Raw genomic sequence first — 13,165 nt, 5'->3', positions numbered from 1 at the left:
CCAAGCTTTCCCTTTGCACATTTGTTGGCACTCAGATGTCCCTTAGATAATTAACCCTTTGGGGCAGGAGCTGCTGCTTTATTTAGAAGCCAAGCTGCACATGAGTGACTTTCAAACTGACCCAGTAAACCTGGCTATACCTTCTTGTTACCCTCTGTGGAAGGTTTCTGCCCCATAGAATGGGTTCTGGCAACCACAGGGACCAGCTCAGAACAAGTCCAACAAGTGGGAAGAAGCTGAATTCTCTCTTGTCTCCTAGTCCACAGTAAAAGAATGAGCATGTCCAGGAGGGCTCCCTCCACTGTGGCCTGTGGAACATTTTCCCATTTCATTACTCTGTGCAAACCTCCAACAGCGCTTTTTTGTAAAGTTGCACAGTATGAACTTGTTCTCTAATAACATCTGTATTTACACTGATCAGTGAAGAAACCAGAGATACTCTTTTGGTATAGAGGGAATAGTATTTCACTGATGCATGGGAAATTGTTCTAATGATGTGACCAAGGCTTTTAATTCCTGCAACATGTATCATTGTTATGTTATCAATGAGATTCCAATGAGATATCAATGTTAATGAAATATATTACTTGTTAAATGGTATTTGAGTTGTCAAGCACCTTAGGTAGAGTTTTTTTGTTTGTTTTGACAGAGGGTGGAAAGATGTTCTGAGAATGAAGAACTACTATATAAAATAAATAAATAAATAAATAAATATGATATATGATATATATATGATATATGATAATGATGATATATGAATATATGATATATTATAAATATGATATATGATATATGATATATGATATATGATATATGATATATGATATATGATATATGATATGCCCACAGGAAGGAAGAACTCTAAATTAATGATCTTTTTTTTTTCCATCATCATGTTTTAAGACCAGACCTGTAAAAAAATAAAGTTATGCTAACTTAAAACACAAGTTATTTTATCTCAGTATGTTGTATCTGAAAAAAAGCCATAGCAGAGGTGTAGAGAAGGAGCAAAAAGTGTGTATATACAAATAGCCTACAGAATATTTTCTAAGGCTGAATGCTTGTCCATAATTTTGTTGATTCAATTTTGTTCATCAGTCTGTCACCTCCACCACTGGGCTACCCCAGCTGGAGGAACAAGCCACACAAAACTATCTCAGTGAATTTCTCAAGATGCCAGACAAACAGCAGAAAATATGACAGATATGAGATCTTTCTCAAAAGTGCAGAAGATTCTTTTCCCTCAGATTCTGATGAGATCTAGTGAAAAACTTCTTGCCACCTGAGTTCAGTCAGTCATTTGGGGAAGACCAAAGACAGAAATCCTAAAGTTCACCAAGATTTCTCTTGGGTCATGGCCAAAACAGAGTTGCTTCTTACAGCCAGTCCTCATGGCTGTTTTTACCATTTGGCAGTTGAATATACCTGTGGTGTGGTGGCTACTTCCACAGGTAATCTAATCCATCCTCTACGGGTTTGCTTTGTAAGAGAACATTTACTAATGTATGAACAAAACAGGTTCTGGTCATACATATTTAAAAGTGAAGTTGCATGAGGCTTCAGCTCAGAAGATAACACTGTATATTTATTTATCTTTTTAAAGCATTGTTGTAGTTCCTGGAGCTCTCCTTGACATCTTATCTATCACAGTGCTTCCACTGAATATTCTAACACTGTGCTGCTTTTAATCTTCAGATGTAAACAAAAGCCCATCACAACCTGACAAAAGAAGAGGCTGAATATTGATTTATCTGCTGAAAGAAACTGTCCAAAGATAATTCAAAATACCCTCTGATCTACTAAATATCCATTACGTGGCGTGTTCTTTTTTTTTTCTTTTTCTTATTTGGAGTCTCACAGGCCATATTTGCAGGGAGCATATACCAGGAGCCGAAAGCTGCAACTTTACTTCATGATTTTAACTTTTTCATTTGTACTAGGTGCCATAAAGGGAAGAATGATAAATCAGTGGTGTAGTCTGCTGTCACCTTGAACACTGTGTTCTGTTTTGGTCAACTCAGCATGGCAGGAATAGAGAAGTCCTGGGAAAAGCAATGAGAGTGACTAAGTGAGGGGAGATTAAAAAACTTGAAAACTATTCAGGTCTCAGTTTCCCATAGTTCTTACTCCCACCTGTAATTCACCTGGTATGCAGAAAGATTAACCAGAGCTGGCTGAGGCTTGGACTACTGATATTTTTTATCTCCAGAAGCACTTCCAGGTCCCTCACCACTGTGGACTTTCACATCTAGTCTTTTTTTGGTGCAGAGAAGCCAGGGGCACAAGCACAGATACAAAGTCAGCAAGACTATGTCCTTAATGTGAAGATTGTGAAGGGAGAGTAGGAGAAAATGTATTCTTTCAGATTAAAAATTACTTGCAAAAGATATATTTATCATGATGCATGTGTACAATGCCTAGCAGAATGTTTTCCAATGCTTCCAAAATATAAATGTGAAATATGAAGAAAGACAGAACTGGCAGTGATATATAAATAATAAGTGACATGGAAAAAGCCCATTAGGAGCGCTACTAATTTAGTTCTGTCTTAATTATACTATTAGGGTAAATGTCACCAGATGATGCATTTATATACAGTCTTCCAAATTCTTTTTCCTGGAATGCAGAGAAAGAAATTATCCATAAAATATTTTTATAGTTGCATTAACCCTATATGTTGGAAGCTCTATAACTGTCAGGACAGTTTACTCTTTTCCTTTATTCAACTTCCGTGACAAAGCTGGTTAGGAGAAATGGATAACTGGCAGTCAGATACAAGAATTGCCAGCATACTTTTTGGACACCTCTGTTCCAGGATCCTTGTACCTGTGTCAATTAAATAACTTATTTAAAATAATGTTCAATGTCGCAGACTGACAAGTCCACAGACTGGCTAGGTAGCTCTCAACAAACGGACACAATGAAGTGATTAATGGTCAAAATAACTAAAGAACTAGTAATAGATAATTTAAAAATCAAATTACTTGATATTCAACTCTGACCCTCTGTACCTAGAAAGTTCATGTCCAAAGACATAATTACCCTTTTCATAAAATGGATATTTCGTTCTTCCACAAGAAATATGCAGATAAGAGGAGAACATCAAAATTCATAACTGCTCAGATTTTTCAAAAATCCTCATTTTTTTCTAGCAGGAAAATGTTACCATCTGGCCTCTGTGGGTAGAGATCAAACACAGAGTTGAGATGCTGCAGTTTGTTACCATTCATCACAGAGCAGAGGTAACATCACTGACGGCTTCACTCAGCCTTTTATTAACAACATGACAGATATGTTAGGGTTTTTTTGGAAAACAAATGCAAAATAGCACAAAACAAAATTAAAGAAAATCCCAAACATACAAACAAAATAAAAACAGCAATTTCAAAAATAAAGCAAGAAAACTTTCTTAGTGGAATGAATTTAAGTTGATTTTTTCTCTTGTATCTGTACAGGGTTATGACCACTCATTCCCTCTGAGCTCAGGTGAAAAAAAAAAAAAATCTCATCAGATATTGTTATTTGATTCTGAAGCCGATCTTTTACAAACCCCAGTCAGAAGTGTGGTGTTCTGGAAGCAGGCAATGGGCGCTGAGTGGATGCTGCACACGTTTGTCTCTGTGCTCTCGAAACACTTTTTTGCTGCAGGTCTGCCTGGTGCTCCAGGGCTGTGGTGTGTAATGCCATGGGAGTGTCCCTTGTCATGCTGCATTAATGGATCCTGTCAGGCACAGAGCACTCACACCTCACTGACTTGTGACCTGGCACAGATGGCTCCTTTGCTCATACCTGAGTTTGCCTCTGTACATTCCAAACGGTTTGATTTGTTTGGGTTCTTTGTTTTGTGGAGTCCTGTTTGTCTGTTTGTTTTTGTTTTGGGGTTTTTGTTTGTTTTGATTTTTGTTTTTGTTTTTGTTTTAATCTGTAATTAAAAGCCTCTTTACAGGAGTTTGGCGTGCAGGTCCTGTTAATCCAATCCTTCAGCATCTTTCTTGCATGGTACAAGAGGGGAAAAAAAAATTAGAAGAACTCCCCTGGGAGTGTATGCAGCCACCCACTTTGTTATTTTTATTCCTTCAGCAACCCCAAAATCCAGATTTTAATATCTGCTAACAGGCTAAGAACATGAAAACTTTCATCTTTTTCATGTTTTGGGCCGTCACTCTTTGATAAAGCACTTGAAAAAGCCCTTAGGTGCTATTGAGGCTAATGGATAAACATATATATTTAAATATGTTTTCACTATGTGCTGCTGGGATCATGACTTGCTTATAACTCCTACTGGCCTCTGCAGCAGACCTGTTGAGTGATGGAAGAAGTCCCTGCCCAGAACTTAGTGCAACCAAGCAGGAAAGGGAAGGGAATGACATCTCTCAATCCCTGTTCTCCAGTGGTTCAGAGTACCTGAAGAACTCTCAGTAGTACACAATCAATTAAAAGGAGAAAAACACATATGTGTGTGTGTGTGTGTGTGTGTGTGTGTGTGTGTGTGTGTGTGTGTGCATAATTAGGTCGGGGTGTTTTCATCTAAGGATAGTCCTGTCCTAGAGCACTTTCTAGAGTCCCATTAACGTAGAAAACACCTTAAACACCTTTTTAAGACATCTCAAAGAGACAATACAGAAGGTCATTTTACCAGAAATTTCTCATTATCAAATTCTCAGAGTTGTGGAGTAGAAATTCATATTGCGAACAGTGCAAACTACACAAATGGAAGAAGAAAAGAAAGTCAGCTCATGTAAAAAACACACAAAATTATAAAAAATGAAATTTTCTAATTAATTAAGTCAATAATCGACAATATTTTGAAATAAGATTTCTTTTTTCTTAATAGTTTTGCAAAGGATGCTGATTTTCCAACAATGAGAAAATTGAACTGTCACTTGCCCATCTTATATTTCACTACCTTGACTTCTTCTGCCACATTGGTTTACATTTCTGAGGATTGGCTGTGTCTCACTTCCAGTCTGAACTTCTTAGAACTGTAATGGTCATGGGAGATTACTCAGTTTCTTTATTCTTATTCTATTAATAACTCAACATCTTCCAACACCTTATCCAAATGTGGTGCAATAATTCCACAATATCTGCACTTCATTTGATTTAATATTCTTAGTAGATGAGGAGTAGATGAATGTATGAGCAAATTGGCATATGATCATAAACACTTAGAGTACAATTTCACCCAAAGATATTAGCTGTTGCATGCAGAAATATCTTTAGTTTTTTTTTAATTTAAATTCCAATTTATTTTTGAACTATGTTTAAAGCACAGTGTTTATGTTGATTTTAGAATGAGGCTTTGCAAAACCATCTATAAATGGGTAAAGTATGTGTGGGATATTATTTTGTAGCTAGAACAAGTTAAAATTGTTCTATGAAGAAAATTAAATAAATAAATCCCTTAACCTTTTTCTCATATGAAAATTCTCAGCTGGATTTTTACTGAAATGTACTTTCTGATACAGATGTTCATCTATATGGCAGTTTCAACCAGACTAATGTCAGATATTTTTTTCCCCCACCATCATAAGGTCACAATCTGTTTTAGCCAGTTAAGAGATCCAAACCCTCCTGAAGTAGATCTTAAGCAATCAGCTTTAAGCATGTCACATCAGATTGGCCTTTTGCTGTACTAACTTTGAACCAGGATGAATTATTTTACTTATACCTGTCCTGGTGTAATCCAATTTCACTGTTCTCCCCAAGCACTGCCTCTGGCTGGCAGCTGCTCTCCTCAGGGACTGTCCATCAATGCCTCTGAGCACGAGGTGACTTCACCCTCCTGACCAAGGACAATGAAGAAATATCTGTCACTAATGTGGAGTGCCTAAATCATGTGAAATGCAGGTGAAATTTGCCTTGTAACATAATTTAAACCAAAAAAAAATAACTTTATCACTTCTAAACTCCTACATGTTAGAAACAACACGTATGATAAGTACATGCTTATGGCCCACATGAAACTCTGTGTGCAGTAACCCCAACTCTCATGTAGACCCCATATTCATAGACCCCATATACCCCATTTCTGATACTTCCAGTAGTTGAGAAAGTCAGGAAAGGTCTTTAAAAAACAAGTATTGTGCTTTGTTTCATAATCTATATTAATAGTTGGAGAAGGAGACTCAATAAGGTAGTCAGTCCATTCTTACTGACCTTCTCCATTTTCTTGGTGAGTAAAAACTAATGGAAAATGGCATTTTTATAATTTGCCCTGTTAAATGTTGTTCAGTTGTGATGACGGTGATGTTCTTTTCTTTCTATTTATTTTTCCCTTTATTTCTTTTTGTTTGATTTCTGTTTTTGTCTTAGATATAGGCTTTAAGGCTTCTAACTTGGTGCTGTTAGAGAATGAGAAAATCAGAGAAAATTTGGAAAGAAAACCTCCACTTAGCCTGGAACAAATTCCTCCCACAAGCAGGGACAACTTTCAATTCAACTAAGCCTGTGCAGTTAGTTCCCGAGAAGTTCTGAAATGCCCTTTTCCCATGTCATCTGTATCTTTATGCTTTCCTCAATCCCTGGTTTGTTATTCTACGAAGGATTTAGGAGCCCCACTTTTGGGCATTAGAAATTCATATTAATCCAAGGTGAAACTTGAAGAATACTCTGTTTCTCCTCTTTTTTAATTAATTAAAGATAACATTCAGACAATAGCTGGTATCTTAACTGGAACTACCCTCAAAACCCATTTGTTTTATAGTGGACTTCAGGATTAAATCTCACACTCGAGCCCAGCTCTTAATTTTTCAGCATTGTTTTCATGGCTCCTTGTGACAGAATAACACGCACAGCGTAATGAGTTTGCCACAGCCATAAAGTTTATTGACTTAGACTTTTATCTCAAAGCATTGATATTTATGTGGGTAGATCGATGGATCACAGATGTTCACAGATGACCTAGCCAGTGGCATTATTCAATATAAAACAAAAATACTTTTCATCAGGCTGCAGCTTCTGCGAATTTGCATCTCTCCTACCCTTTCATTTTTGTCAAAGTGGCTAAAATATTTATGTGCACAAGAGAAACAACACTAGGATATGAAATAGTGTAGAATTAAGTTTAAAATCTTTGAGGTCTAGCAAAGATACACTGGAATGAGTTGCCTAGAAAGGCACTAGAGCTTTCATCCTTGCCAGGCCAGAGGCTGTTACACAAATGTAAACTCAGACATAAACTAGATAGTGTGGACACTCAGTCCAATTGCAGAATTGATCCATGAAGAAGATGTCCTTTGGATAATCTTACCACTTCCAATTTCTGTGAGAAAATTAAAATCAAGGCTTTATCAATGGAAAAAAGTTCAATTTTTTTTTTGTAAATATGAATAATGGAGACATAATGCTAACAACACCATAATAATTGCAGGATTATTATTTTATTAGTGCTGATTTAGGCTTGGACAAAATAAGTAGTGAAATATATTCTTACAAGTAATTTTTCATCCCTGAAGACCTTGGTGAGTTTCTATAATCAGGGATAGAAAGTTATTAAGAGAGGTGATTTATGAAAACCTAAAACCTTACTGTAAATTGCTCTCAGATTTGCCAAAAGATACTTAATTTTTTCTAACAAAAGCATCTCATGCAGGTGCATGAAGACTTCAGTGACTATGAAAGGTCAATTATTAACAAATCAGACTTCACCCAATAATTTTGTTGTTGAAGACAGGGCTGAAGTCCTTTTGCCAGATAGGTTTTTAGACTCAGGGAAACAAAATAAAAGAAAAGAGAAAGAAAAAAGAAACAAAACCAAACTAACCAAATGCAAAACCTAAAATAAAACAAAGCAAAAAAGGCAACAACAACTAAACCCCAGAATTTCAGACATACAAAAGTAAGAAAAGTATTAAGAAAATAAAAAACCAATAAGTGTTGCATAGAGACGTATGTCAGACATATGTTGTCTAAAACAAATTTGAATGGCAGTAAGATTTTCTTATCCATTTCCATCAGAACTGAGAAAATTGTATCATCATTTAACTAATCTCCTGATATTTTTGGTTCAAAATCCGTGAGGTTTATAATAATAATAATAATAATAATAATAATAATAATAATAATAATAATAATAATAATAATAATAATAATAATAATAATAATAATAACTTTATCTTATGGTGGGTTTTTTGTCCTCTAGTGCACTTCTAAGTTTACAAGACTCACTCTTGGAAATCATTATTCACCAGTGCCATCAGAGAGGCAAAGAACAAAAAAATCCTTCTGGACTAAGTTTTCTTGGTTTAATATCAAATTCATAATTGTAGAGGATAAATTGCTTTCCTGACAAGACAGCAAAAATGGATAGCAAAGCAGGAATAGCATCTTTACTGTGTTAGTGACACTTTAATTGCACAAACATCCAAATCCTTGCTACATATGAGGGTGGTGAAAATTTTTGTTTTCAGACTTTGGAGAATTTAAATTTATAGGAATTTAAAAGAGTGTGAGTTACCAATTTCCTGCTCTCCCTCAAGAAGGAGTTCTTTCCAATTGTCCTTTTCAGAGAAACAGACATTTTAGTATGGCAATTAGCTAGTTTACTTAACTGAGAAGCAAATATTCCTGTGATCACTCAGGCTAACAGCAAAAGCAAGCAAGAACAAATCCGTACTTTAATGACTGCAGATGGCAATACTATTCTACATCTCATCTCTTCTGCATTGCAAATTCTCTTATTAATATCCTTACATGTCCATTTTAGACTTAGGGATTTTTTTTTTCATGTTACTCCATATTTCCCCATGGTGTTCATAATTAAAAGTCTCCAGAGTAGACTAAAGTTAATCTGAGCTCTTGTTCTGCCTCTGAGTTCCATAATTATAACTTGCTACATTCATGGTTTTTTATAAAAGACTGATTGCTTTATGCACTGCCATAGCAGTGCTGCTACTCTTTTTTTTTTTTTTTTTTTTGGGAGGAAACAAGGGCAGAAGGGTATTTCATCTACATCCTGAGAGCCAACTGCACATCAAGTCAGGCTTGAAAACAGAAACCTGGAGCACAGAAGCTACAGATGCTTTTGTGGGACAGGTTTCTTGGCTTTCCTGCATGAGGTCAATTACAGTAGCAATTACATCACAGCTTTAGCCAAAATCCTCCTTTTGGCATAGAAACAAATTGCCTGCTGGCGTCCACTACAGATTTCGGATCAGCAAAAAAAGAAAGGGGAAAAAAAAGAAAAATAATAATAAAAAGATAAGGTCCGGTGTAATTTGGGTGAGGATAAGGGTGAAAGCTAAACTTCATGAAAAATATTACAGCTGAACTTTATGACAGGTCATATGACAGAGTCATCCACTCTGAACTGCTCCATAAGTCTCCTCATAATTTTTAGTGCATGCCCTACTGTGGTCGAAATGCTTTATCCCCACATTCCAGTAGCAAACCTAATTCTCCAAAGGGGGAAAAGAGATTGTAAGAGGGAATGTGTCATGAGTAAAATACAAGCAGCCAGATGGCACATGGCTCTGGGTCAAGTGAAAGACAAATCTGCAGCTCTCCCAGGGCAACAGTTGGGAGAGACTGAGTTGCATGAGATGTAATCCTTCCACCAGCTCTCTGGCCTGCAGGGCAAACAGATCTTTTCTGGCATCACAAAGGGTTCAAGTGCTCTCCATACTTGGATTTGAAGGAAGCAGACGATAGAAGAATTAAAACTAAAATTTGTCACCTCACATCTTGAAAAAGAACCAACAAAAAAAGAGGCTTTGTACTCTACTCTGTAACTATTTAAGGACTAAAACAATTCGGAGAATCAATTAACTCAATGAAAGCCTAATGGAACATCTACTGAGATATGAAGTAATCAGGATGGTTTTAACACTTGTCTATTTCCACACAACTTTTGTCCAAGAATACCAACCCTTACACAAAGTTGGTTGGGAACAATTTCCACCTACAGTAATGCCAGACCTCACACCTCGAAGGAGTCTCAGCACCTTCAATGGCCACCGAGTGTCAGCTTCTGCTCCCCTGTGTCTGCCAGGGCACTCTGGCTGTGTCCTTGCTCCTTTTCATGTGATAGCAGAGGAGTTTAGGTGCACCAGGATGGCTCTGGGAGAAGGAAATCTATAGGGTTTTGTTTCCCCTTGCAATCTTACTAACTTAATGTGAAAGTAAAACATCCTTGTAACCAAGCTGGCTCTGCCCACCCAAGTATCTTGCTGCTACCAAGAGGGATGCCTCCCTTTCTCTTCCCTGCCTTCACTTCCCCAGATGTGCAGCCTTATCCTGTTTCCGGTTCACAGGATACAATCCAACTCACCAACTCAGCAGAAAACAAAGTGATCAAAATAAGACCTAAAAAAAAAAAAAAAACATAAAATATCAGGTAATTAATACTTGTTTAGGTAATTAAATTGGCTCATAAGGCATGTACCAGACAGCTCAAGAGAAGTAACAGTATCATACCAGTAGGAGTCTAAAAAAAAATTTTCTTCCTGCAATATTGTAATTGGTCTTTATGCATTTTCACTCACATTATCCTAGGGATTCATGTTCTCCTTGTTTTGATTTAATAGTACAGAAGGATTTGGGAGGGCAGGGGCATTGACGCAGGAAGTAGGGAGAAAAGAAACAAACTCTTCAATTTGATGATAACTTTGATGAACTGCTGGAATAACACCAGAATTGTCTCACAGACCATGCAATTGCACTCAGTAGAGCGGGTTAGGTTTTGAGATAAGGCTACCCCAGACATTCTGAGAGCAAAGCCTTCATTACAAGCCAAGGCACCAGCTTTGTCCATCACTGGACCCCACCTGGAGCACTGCATTCAGCTCTGGGGCCTTCAGCACAGGAAAGGCATGGACCCATTGGGGAAGGTCCAAAGGAAAGGCTGAAAGAACCAAGACTGGTCATCCCGGGGAAGAGAAGGCTCTGTACAGTCCTTGGAGGACCTTGCAGTATCTAAGGGCACTCCAAGAGAGCTGGAGAGGGACTTTTGACAAGAACTTGTAGTGATTAAGGGGGAATGACTTGTGCTTTAAACTAAAAAAGGGTTGGTTTAGATTAAATAAAATAAAGATTTTTTACAGTGAGCATGGTAAAACACAAGCACAAATTGCCCACATCCTCCATCCCTGGAAACATTCAAGATCAGATTGGGCATGGGATCTGAGGAGCCTGATCTGGTTGAAAATGTCCCAAGTTCACTGCAGTGGACAAGTTAGTATAAATGGCCTTTAAGGTCTCTTGCAACCCAAACCATTCTATGATTCTATGACCTGCATGCTCAAGTGCTTGTATTATGGCTCAGAGGGCTACTATGCTAAATTCCTGCTAAGGGGAATTTGGAATTGGTATCTATTTTAGTATTTTTGCCTCTTTTTAAAATTTGTTTATTTTGTTTTGTTCCATTCTGTTGATTTTTTTTGTTTGGTTTGGGGTTTTGTTTGTTTGGTTGGTTTTTTATTTGTTTGTTTTTTCTTTTGGGATGAACCCCTTCGTCCATCTGGCAACCAAGGCCCTTAACTGATGTGCAATTCCCAGAAGCAGAAATGCACCACATTGCTTCTCATCCTTGCTTATAAAATCTTTGAGAGCTTTATGTCATCTGGGCGGAGCTGACCAAGGACTGAGCAGCTCTGTGACCTCTTCTTGTCACCTTCCAACTGCACCCACATAATGCCTCTCAAACAAGCACCTTCTTCATGGCAGGCAGAAATGGATCATCAAGGAAGATTAAAAGCCTGGTCAGAGAAACCTGACTTTCTTTCATCTTAGCCAAGGTTTCAGCAGCTCTTAAAGCCCTAATTGCAGAGCCTTAACACTCCACTTCCTAGACTGAGGCATGATGTGGGCTCTGTATTTATTTATCTCACCCCACCAGTCTTCCACAGAAAATACAGTAGTTCTCTTTTTATGAAGTAGGAACATTTGGCAGCACTGCAGGTGCTTTTTGTCCAGTATCTCTGCTACAGCAGGCAGAAGCTAAATGGGTGATTATGGATGCACAAATCTCAAGAGATTCAGAAGTTTATTTCTGACAGGCACCCAGGAGTGCTGTTGTTTGTATACTATCCAAAGACACTAGTCAAACCTCTTATGTATTCATTTCTAACACTGCAGTGTCCTATTTGATGACAATAGCCCAAATTCATTTACAAGAAAGTTCCTCTGACTTCCTTCTTTTCACCTCAAAGATGTTAGGCTGCAGGAATGTCAAGTCAGAATGGGTTTTTTTAGGTAGATACATTTTTCCTAGAACTAAGAGCTTAAAATGAGACACTCCAGGCTTATTGTACTGTGACATGAGACAAGTTAGACTACATTTGGTTTTATGCTTAGATCTGGTGATTTGAATGCTATCACATAGCAATATATAAGCAAGGTAAGTGAGAAATAGAGAAACTATCAAATACAGATTTTCTTTGAACAAAAATATGTCTGTGCCCCAAAAGCTTATGTTTTCCCAGCAAGAACAGTCATTCTAAAACTGATGTCTCTTCCCTTCTTCCCATCTTAGCTTTCTTATACCCAGGGATCAGCCTTTTTTTCCCATGAACAGGCAAAATACTTTGCCTATGTGAATGGTGACTGAGCTGTGTAAGCTAAAAAAGGGAAATCTTACCATCTTTCCTCCTCCTTTGCACAGCAGAAGGACTATGACTGCTGTTAGCCACTGCTCTAGGACTGCAAGCGCACCATAGTGGTACAGAAATATAAACAGAGCCTCAAGATGAATGTGCAATATTTGCACATAGGCAAATTCAAAAGGCAGGGCAGCAGGATTTAACTGACATCAACAGTTTGGGGTGCCTGTATCTCAGGTCCCCATGAAAAAGGAGATATTCTGTGGGGCTTGCTTTAAGTATTTTTTTTTTCCTTAGAAATCAGCCCTGTAAATTGGGTGTATTGGACTCTGGTTAGGGGCTTCATTTAACCTTTCCTGGCTTTGCACAACAGCAGCTTGTAAAACTGCCACCTGTACTTCTTTCGATTAAAGCAGAACTAATATAAAACAGCATTTCCGTCTGCTTATAAGTCTCAGGTTAAATTAAGAAATAAAGATCCAGCAGACAAAAACAAGAGAAGATTTTGAAATTTGCATAAGCAATATTTTCGGAGATTAAAAAAAAAAAAAAGTTCATTATGAACCTTGGGCAAAGATTTGAGTGGTTTCTTATTTGATCAGAACCTGTTTGTTTATCCCTAACTT

This window comes from Agelaius phoeniceus, chromosome Z, assembly GCF_051311805.1.
Source record: "Agelaius phoeniceus isolate bAgePho1 chromosome Z, bAgePho1.hap1, whole genome shotgun sequence".
Taxonomy (NCBI): Eukaryota; Metazoa; Chordata; class Aves; order Passeriformes; family Icteridae; genus Agelaius; species Agelaius phoeniceus.
This window is presented reverse-complemented; position numbering follows the sequence as displayed.